Source organism: Manihot esculenta, chromosome 4 (genome assembly GCF_001659605.2).
Source record: "Manihot esculenta cultivar AM560-2 chromosome 4, M.esculenta_v8, whole genome shotgun sequence".
Classification (NCBI taxonomy): Eukaryota; Viridiplantae; Streptophyta; class Magnoliopsida; order Malpighiales; family Euphorbiaceae; genus Manihot; species Manihot esculenta.
The window spans coordinates 1,713,194-1,720,758 of NC_035164.2; the positions used below are offsets into that span (position 1 = coordinate 1,713,194).

A 7,565-nucleotide genomic window follows, 5' to 3' on the forward strand; every position below is an offset into this window, starting at 1 on the left:
TAATCATTTTATATACACCATAAGATATTAATTATTAATTAAATGGAATTTATATATAATTATAATAAAACTATTGTAGAATTTCTCAAATTTTAAATATTCATGCTTATTGCAGAATATATATATTTTTTAATTTAAGAAAATTGCTATATATATACAAAGCTTTATGAAATAATTAAAATAGTAATTTACAATATCCTAAATATTCTTACATCTTAGTGGGCCTTTCTTTTCTAATTGAACATATTAGAAGGCTAGACAAGCGGACGCGGCTGTGCTTGGGAAGAAACTGAATCCCACATCGAAATATAACAAGATAGTTACACATTTTATCAAGACAATAAGCACTCCGCTTGATCACGACCTTACTTGAACAGGATCTGTTCTATAGGATCGTACCTCTGTGTCCTTTAGCACGAAGGAGACAGGAACTCACGTCTGGTGGATGAACAATGACCGTGGGATCAGAGCGTGATTAATGGCTGGATCAGTTCTTCAGAATTGTTTACGGCTGTAGAGGATCGTTCTCGGTTGGGGATTCCCTAGCTGGGGCGGTCCCACGGTTGTCTGACAGACTTCAATTCCTTTTTTTTTTTCATAAGATTAATGAAGTTTATTTAATATATACTCATTAAATGTTATAAAGTGTGCATATATATAATATTTCATAAATATTATATATTTATTAATTTTGATTTAAATATTAATGAATTAAATAATTATTTATTAATGGGAATAATATATAAATTAACTTTTTTGTTATAGAAATTAAAAATTTATTTATCAACTAATGGTAATAATAATTTATTGAAGCCTTTTAATTTGTTTTTGTTGTTGAACCACTAAAACAGAAGCTCTAACCCTGAGATCTTTTGAAGCAAAAAGGTCTCCAAAGACACCCAGCTCTGGAAGTTTGATCCATTCAGATAAACCAATTGTGTGAGTGGATTTAATCTCAAATCTTCTTCCTAATACTAAAAGATCATAAAGATTTGCAAACGAATGAATGATTAACACAGTTTCAGGTCCATCATGAACCTCGTACTTCTTGTAAACTATTGATTCATCCATTTCTTTCAAGCTCTCCAACATCCCATTGTCCATAAATTTATCCTCTGACGATGATGTTTCATTTTTGTTGTTTTTAGTAACGAAATGGATCACAGTGAGGCTTGTGTTTGAGCTTTTCGCCATGCGTTTAGCTAAACTCAATGCTCCACGATCATCGCTGCCTCCAGAGAAAATCATACACACAGAAACAACTGATACAACTGATGTTCTGATGCTTCTCCGCCCGTACCTGCCACGGTCGAAAAAGATTCCGACGGAGCAGGGAACTTTTGCAGGAACCTTACAGTTTAGAGCCCTTAAGGTTTGATCTTCAGATTCAATGGTTCCATGAATAGACCATGTTCGATGGAGAGGGACTAGTATAAGAGGAGTGAGTCTATCAAGAGCAAGAGTGCATATGTCTTCATGTATGAACTTGGATGAAGATATTGCTGTAAATGTCTGCACTGAGACAGTGTTCCATTTTTTCTGTTCATAGAGATTAAAAGCATATATGACTTGTTGAGATGATGAGATAGAAATTGGCTTCTGTTTTGGGTGAGAGATTAGAACTGGGGTTGATCTTCCAACTAACTTGATGAGATGAAGAACAGAAACACTGATGGGGCTCTCCTTTGTCGGATTGCAGACATCAATTAGTTTTACGACAGAATCTACATTGTCAGGTCTATGAATGCAAGAGAGAACTCGTAGCTCAGAGTTTGGCTTTCAGCTCATTATGTTCCTGGATTGATAGCCTGCGTATTTCCTTGAAGGATCATAGAGCCATTTCACAAGAATTGGCACAATCGTTGCATTGCATAAAATGGAGAAAGCTGTAAGGGCAAAAAGGTGTCAAGCATGTAAGCAATTTGACTGCATTAATCATTAAAATGGCAGCAATGAATCTTTTTAACTTGGTGATTTGAGAGATAATAAGCCATAGATCTGCTCTCATCATGGATGTAGTAACCTGAAGATTCAAAAGCACACCTATACAAAAAGGTGAAAAGGTATTGAGCCATTAAGTTAATATGACAGTGTAATCATAGTACTGATATATTTTTTTATCTATCTGGTATGTTATTTAATTTCAGTATCGTCCAAATTTATATAACTAATTTTATCCTCTGTTTTTTGCGATTGTCAATCTCCTTTCTCCAACAAAAGTGTATTAGAGCCAGATTCGTTCAGAACATTGGACGTTAACTCATGGCATTAAAAGGCAATGTTGTGGGTATTTCTCAACCGATAATTCCTATTTTCAAAGGTGAAAACTTTGAATTTTGGAGTATTAAGATGAAAACTCTGTTTAAATCTAAAGATTTGTGGAATTTGGTTGAGAAAGGGTATCCTAACCCAGGTAAAGAGACCGGATTGAAGGAAAATAAAAAGAAAGATTCTAAAGTATTATTCTTTATTCAGCAAGCTATGCACGAGTCAGTTTTTTCAAAAATTGCAATAACAACTACTGCTAAAAATGTTTGGACGATCTTGCAGATGGCGTACCAAGGCGCTTCTAAGGTAATCACGATTAAACTTCAATCCTCTCATCATGATTTTAAAACATTGCAAATGAAGAGCAGAGAGACAGTGTAATATTTTCTCTCAAAAGTAGCTGCAATTGTTAATCAAATGAGGTCTTATAGAGAAGAAATCTCGAATCAAACTATTATTGCAAAGGTGTTAAGGAGTTTAACCCTAAAGTTTGATCATGTTGTGGCAGCCATTGAAGAGTCTAAAGACTTGGCCACATATTCGTTTGATGAATTGATGGGATCCTTGCAATCTTATGAAGCAAGATTATGCAAATCAGATGAAAAGAATGAAGAGAAAGTCTTTCATGTAAAAGGTGAAGCAGCTAGCAGAAGACGTGGAAAAGGAGGATACAGAGACAGAGGAAGTCATGACAAAAACGATCGTGGTAGAGGCGATGGGCAAAGAAATGAGCAGTATGACCAAAGAACAAAGAGTTAGGGAACTAGGAAAAGCATTATTCAATACTATTAATGTAAAAAATATGGGCATATAAAAGCAAATTGTTAGAAATGAAATTAATAAGCTAATTATGTAAAAGAGGAAGAGGAAATCAAGCTCTTCATGGCTTATGAAGACAGCAGAATAACATTAGGTAATATTTAGTTTTTAGATAGTGGATACTCTAATTATATAACCAGTATATAGTCATTGTTCAAAGAGCTTGATGAGTCATACAAGTTGACAGTAATGTTTGATGATGATAAATAAATGCAAGTTGAAGGCAAATGCACCGTAGCAATTAAAAATAACAACGGTAATATAAAGCTTATGCACAATATCTATTTCGTTACAAGTTTAATACAAGATTTGTTGAGTATTGGATAACTCATGGATTGTGGATATTATATTTTATTTGATGATAAATAATGTAAAATTAGAGATAAAAACTCATATAATATTATAGTCATTGTTTCCATGTCTAAAAATAAGTTGTTTCCTCTTGAAATCTCTAATGTTGATAATTATTTTGTTGTCAAAGAGAATAGTGAATCCATGGCATTTACAGTACGAGTATCTGTATATAAAGTATCTTTCGTTCTTGAGTAAAAAATAAATAAATTTTTTAGATTACTTAAAATAGAGTTCGTAAATTTATTTGAAGAATGTATTTATCGAAAATAGTATAAAACATTATTTCCTATGAGAAGTCCATAAGAGTAACTGAATTTTTTGAGTTTGATAAATCTCTTCCTCTTCCTGGTCCATGATAGATCTGGTTTTCTTATGGGTCCCTTCTTGCTGGGCTCCCTGATGGGTCTCTCCCTATTCTACCTGGTGAAAGGACCTGTAAAATAAGAAAGAATGGTCAGGGGCCAACCGGGGGTACCCCGGTAGTGGCCCTCTGACGCTCAAGTCAGATTTTATGGCTCAGAGAAGTATACTTAGGCAAGGGTTGCAGAAAGAATAAAAATGGTGTCCAGGAAGGAGAAGGAAGAAGAAGAGAGCCTCCCCCCTGCTGCGTGGCCTTTACCGTGATATATATATCTGTCTCTCTGCCACAATGCTAGCTGTCTTCTGCCGCCCAGCTCCGTATGTACGGATGTGTCAGGCGCCTGCTCCATGCGTAACGGCCATTAATTCTCCTTTGATACGCATGCGGAAGGACCCACCAGCAGGGCAGGTTAGTCATTTTCCTCTTTTCGGGCTGGGTTGAATGGTAGGGCTGAAGTGGAGCCTGGTGAGGGCCTGGTTGCTGGGTCGAGAGGTTTGGGCCGGCTTGATTGAGGAGTCTAGGCAGAGTCCGGCCCTGTGACTGAGCGGGCTAGACCTGGCTCTCGAGGGGAATATTGAAGCCTTCGGATCATGGACTGTTTTCATGGGCCTGGTCTTTAGGCCGGGGTGAAGAAATCCAGCGGTCATCAATTGCCCCTTTATCTCCTCAGCAGTTATTCCATGACTGGTGAGGGGATAAATCTTTAATTTCTATTCATGACCGTGTGGTCTGAGAACTGCTCTTGTCAAAAGTACCATTTCTTTGCCTTTTTATTATTTTTGTCTCTTTACTTTGATGTTTGAATGTATGGCGTTATGGAGATGTGTGTTCGATGACGAATGATATTTCACCTCGGCATGTACCTCATCATTATTTTCTACTCACACTGTCTTCTGGTTTTGTCAACTTTACTTATTTGATGGATCAGGCCGGCTCTACTGGGTCTTTGCTGGTTGAACAGATCCGGGCTAAGAGCTCGGAGTCTGGTTAACCTTCTAACTTGCGAGTTTTTCTTATTCTCATGAGGGCATTTCTGTTTTTGGCTCGCGATCTCGTCATTGTCGCGAGCTCAGGAATATAATACCTTGTTCCTCTTAAGATAACCTTCCGGTAATCGGTGTGGTTTGAGCTGTAAGCTCCACTGGGATAGAGTACTCATTCTTTTGTTGTTTCCCTGTTACGAGTTCATCCGAGCTGGGAGCTCGGTTCTTTGCTTTTCGCTTAGGCTTTTGTGCCTATAGCCTGTGACGGTGTCTATATCACGAGCTCCGAAGTTCGGAATTTCACTTTCTTCACTTTGGTGCCCCGAGCTCTTTTGTGAAGTCGGACTTAATTTCTTGCTCTCTTATTGAGCCTTATTCGGGCTGCCTATTGTGTTTACCAGTACCGAGCTCATTTTCTTGAGATTGTCATGGTGTTTTGACACTTTTGGCTGTTGTGTGAGATCAAAGTCTCTCTACCTGATGACTCGAGCTCCTTTGGGAGGTCGGAGTTTAGCTTTTCATTTATGGTCCTGTGCCCCAATCTTTTATGTGAGATCGGAACTATGTTCTTATGAGTTGTTTTTGCTTGTAGCATCGGATGATCTTGGGGATTCCGGCCATTTTTGCTCTGGGAGATCTTTGAGATCTTCGCCGGCCTTCTACCTCAGTGAGGTCTTCTGCCTCAATGAGGTCTTCTGCCTCAGTGAGGTCTTCTGCCTCAGTGAGGTCTTCTTTTGCCAGGACCTCATTGAGGTCTTCCCTGCTAGGACCTCATTGAGGTCTTCTTTGTCAGGACCTCATTGAGGTCTTCTTTGCCAGGACCTCATTGAGGTCTTCTTTGCCAGGACCTCATTGAGGTCTTCTCTTGCCAGGACCTCATTGAGGTCTTCTTTGCTAGGACCTCATTGAGGTCTTCTCATTGAGGTCTTCTTTTGCCAGGACCTTATTGAGGTCTTCTTTTGCCAGGACCTCATTGAGGTCTTCTTTGCTAGGACCTCATTGAGGTTTTCTTTTGCCAGGACCTCATTGAGGTCTTCTTTTGCCAGGACCTCATTGAGGTCTTCTTTTGCCAGGACCTCATTGAGGTCTTCTCTGCTAGGACCTCATTGAGGTCTTCTTTGCCAGGACCTCATTGAGGTTTTCTCAGTGAGGTCTTCTTTTATTTTTCCGGGAGTTCTTAGGGGATCCCGGTCTTCTTTGTTTTTCCGGGAGTTCTTAGGGGATCCCGGCCTTGTTTGTTTTTCCGGGAGTTCTTAGGGGATCCCGGCCTTGTTTGGTTACCCGGGAGTTCTTAGGGGATCCCGGTCTTGTTTGGTTACCCGGGAGTTCTTAGGGGATCCCGGTCTTGTTTGGTTACCCGGGAGTTCTTAGGGATCTCGGTCTTCATGCTCCGGGAGGTCTTTAAGATCCTCACCGGCCGTTTTTGTTCCGGGGGGATCTTTGTGATCCCGCCGGCCTTCTTTGCTCCCTTAGGAGGTCTTGCGCAAGGTTCAGGCTCATTGGCCTTACTGTCGCTTCGTCATCTCAGCTGGTTTTGTGCCTAACTGAGGCCTTGTTCATTTTTCTGAATTTTTCTGCAAAATAAGAGCTTGCACAGAGCATATATAACGAGGATGCTCGTTGTTAATTCAATAATATTCATCAATAAATGATATGGCGCTCATGCCACTTAGTTTCATTTTTCATATGCATGCAAGCATTAACTCATGCAATTTTAGAGATGCAATGAACGATATTTTTGCATGTGTAAATTTCTCCAGAATTTTTCAATCTATATAATGTGAGCAATTATTAGGATATCTAAACTCATAGAGATATATTTTAATTAAATTTAGTCTTACTATTTACATGCGAAGCATACCTTTTAATAATCTATGAAATCATTTGTTTTTGATGATGTTTAATTGAAAATAATTGTCAATAATTAAAAGCATTCTTGAAATTCTGAAGCAAAATAATATATATACTCAGCAAAGCGCGTTTTGAATAACTGGAACATATGTATATATCGTGAATATCTAAAATAAGCAATTAAGGGCTTATAAATTTCTCCAACAGTAATTAAGCTAATGACGCGTGTCAAGTAATGTGTACCTTATTTCAATCATCGATCAGCATGATTGTAAAAAATGTGGCGAGCAGCATTTCAGATGAGTGCAGGCTCTCGAGGACCGAGTGAGTGCGGGTTCATAATTGGAAGTGCGGTTCGCACCGATCCACTCACATGATGCCTGATCAGTGGATTCCCAGTTATTCAAAAGACCAAGTTCATCATGGAGGGCATTCTTAAGATTTGGGAGGTATTGCGCCTCCGGATTCAACCCCTCAGAAGCACAAATCAGTAGCAAAGTGTTACGACGTATGCTCGTTTCCTCTCCGTTTCTCTTACTGTGATTCCCTTTTTTCGTCCCCAATATATATGGTAGTCAGGTAATAATATACTGCTGTTTGCTCTTGCGTGCTCTCTCTCCCTGAGTAAAAGTTGGGGTGGTGGGCCCGGCTGGTGGCTGTTTTCTTCCATTTATTTCTTTATTTCTTTCTTTCTTTCTTTCTTTTTTTATATATATATATATATAAATGTATATGTATTATTGGCAAACAAAAAAGGCAAACAGAGAGGACACTTGTCTTTCCGTTAGGCCCTATCCCATTATAAGAAACCGATTTAGGCGTTCACCTTCCTCATCTCCCTTTCCTTTCTTTGTTTGGTTCCCGTAAACATTAAAATGCCTTCCCAGTACTTGCTGGTGTTATTTCTTGCGGTGGTGCTACTCACTATC

At 38.8% G+C, this 7,565-nt stretch overlaps 1 non-coding gene and 1 pseudogene across 1 annotated transcript; one reads left to right on the forward strand and one right to left on the reverse strand.

Moving 5' to 3' along the window:
- Positions 1 to 359: 359 nt before the first annotated feature.
- Positions 360 to 577, forward strand: LOC122723603. The gene has a single exon (XR_006350589.1). It is a non-coding gene; the product is annotated as a small nucleolar RNA U3 (small nucleolar RNA).
- A 227-nt stretch (positions 578 to 804) lies between these two features.
- Positions 805 to 2,071, reverse strand: LOC122723544 (annotated as a pseudogene).
- Between the last annotated feature and the right edge of the window lie 5,494 nt (positions 2,072 to 7,565).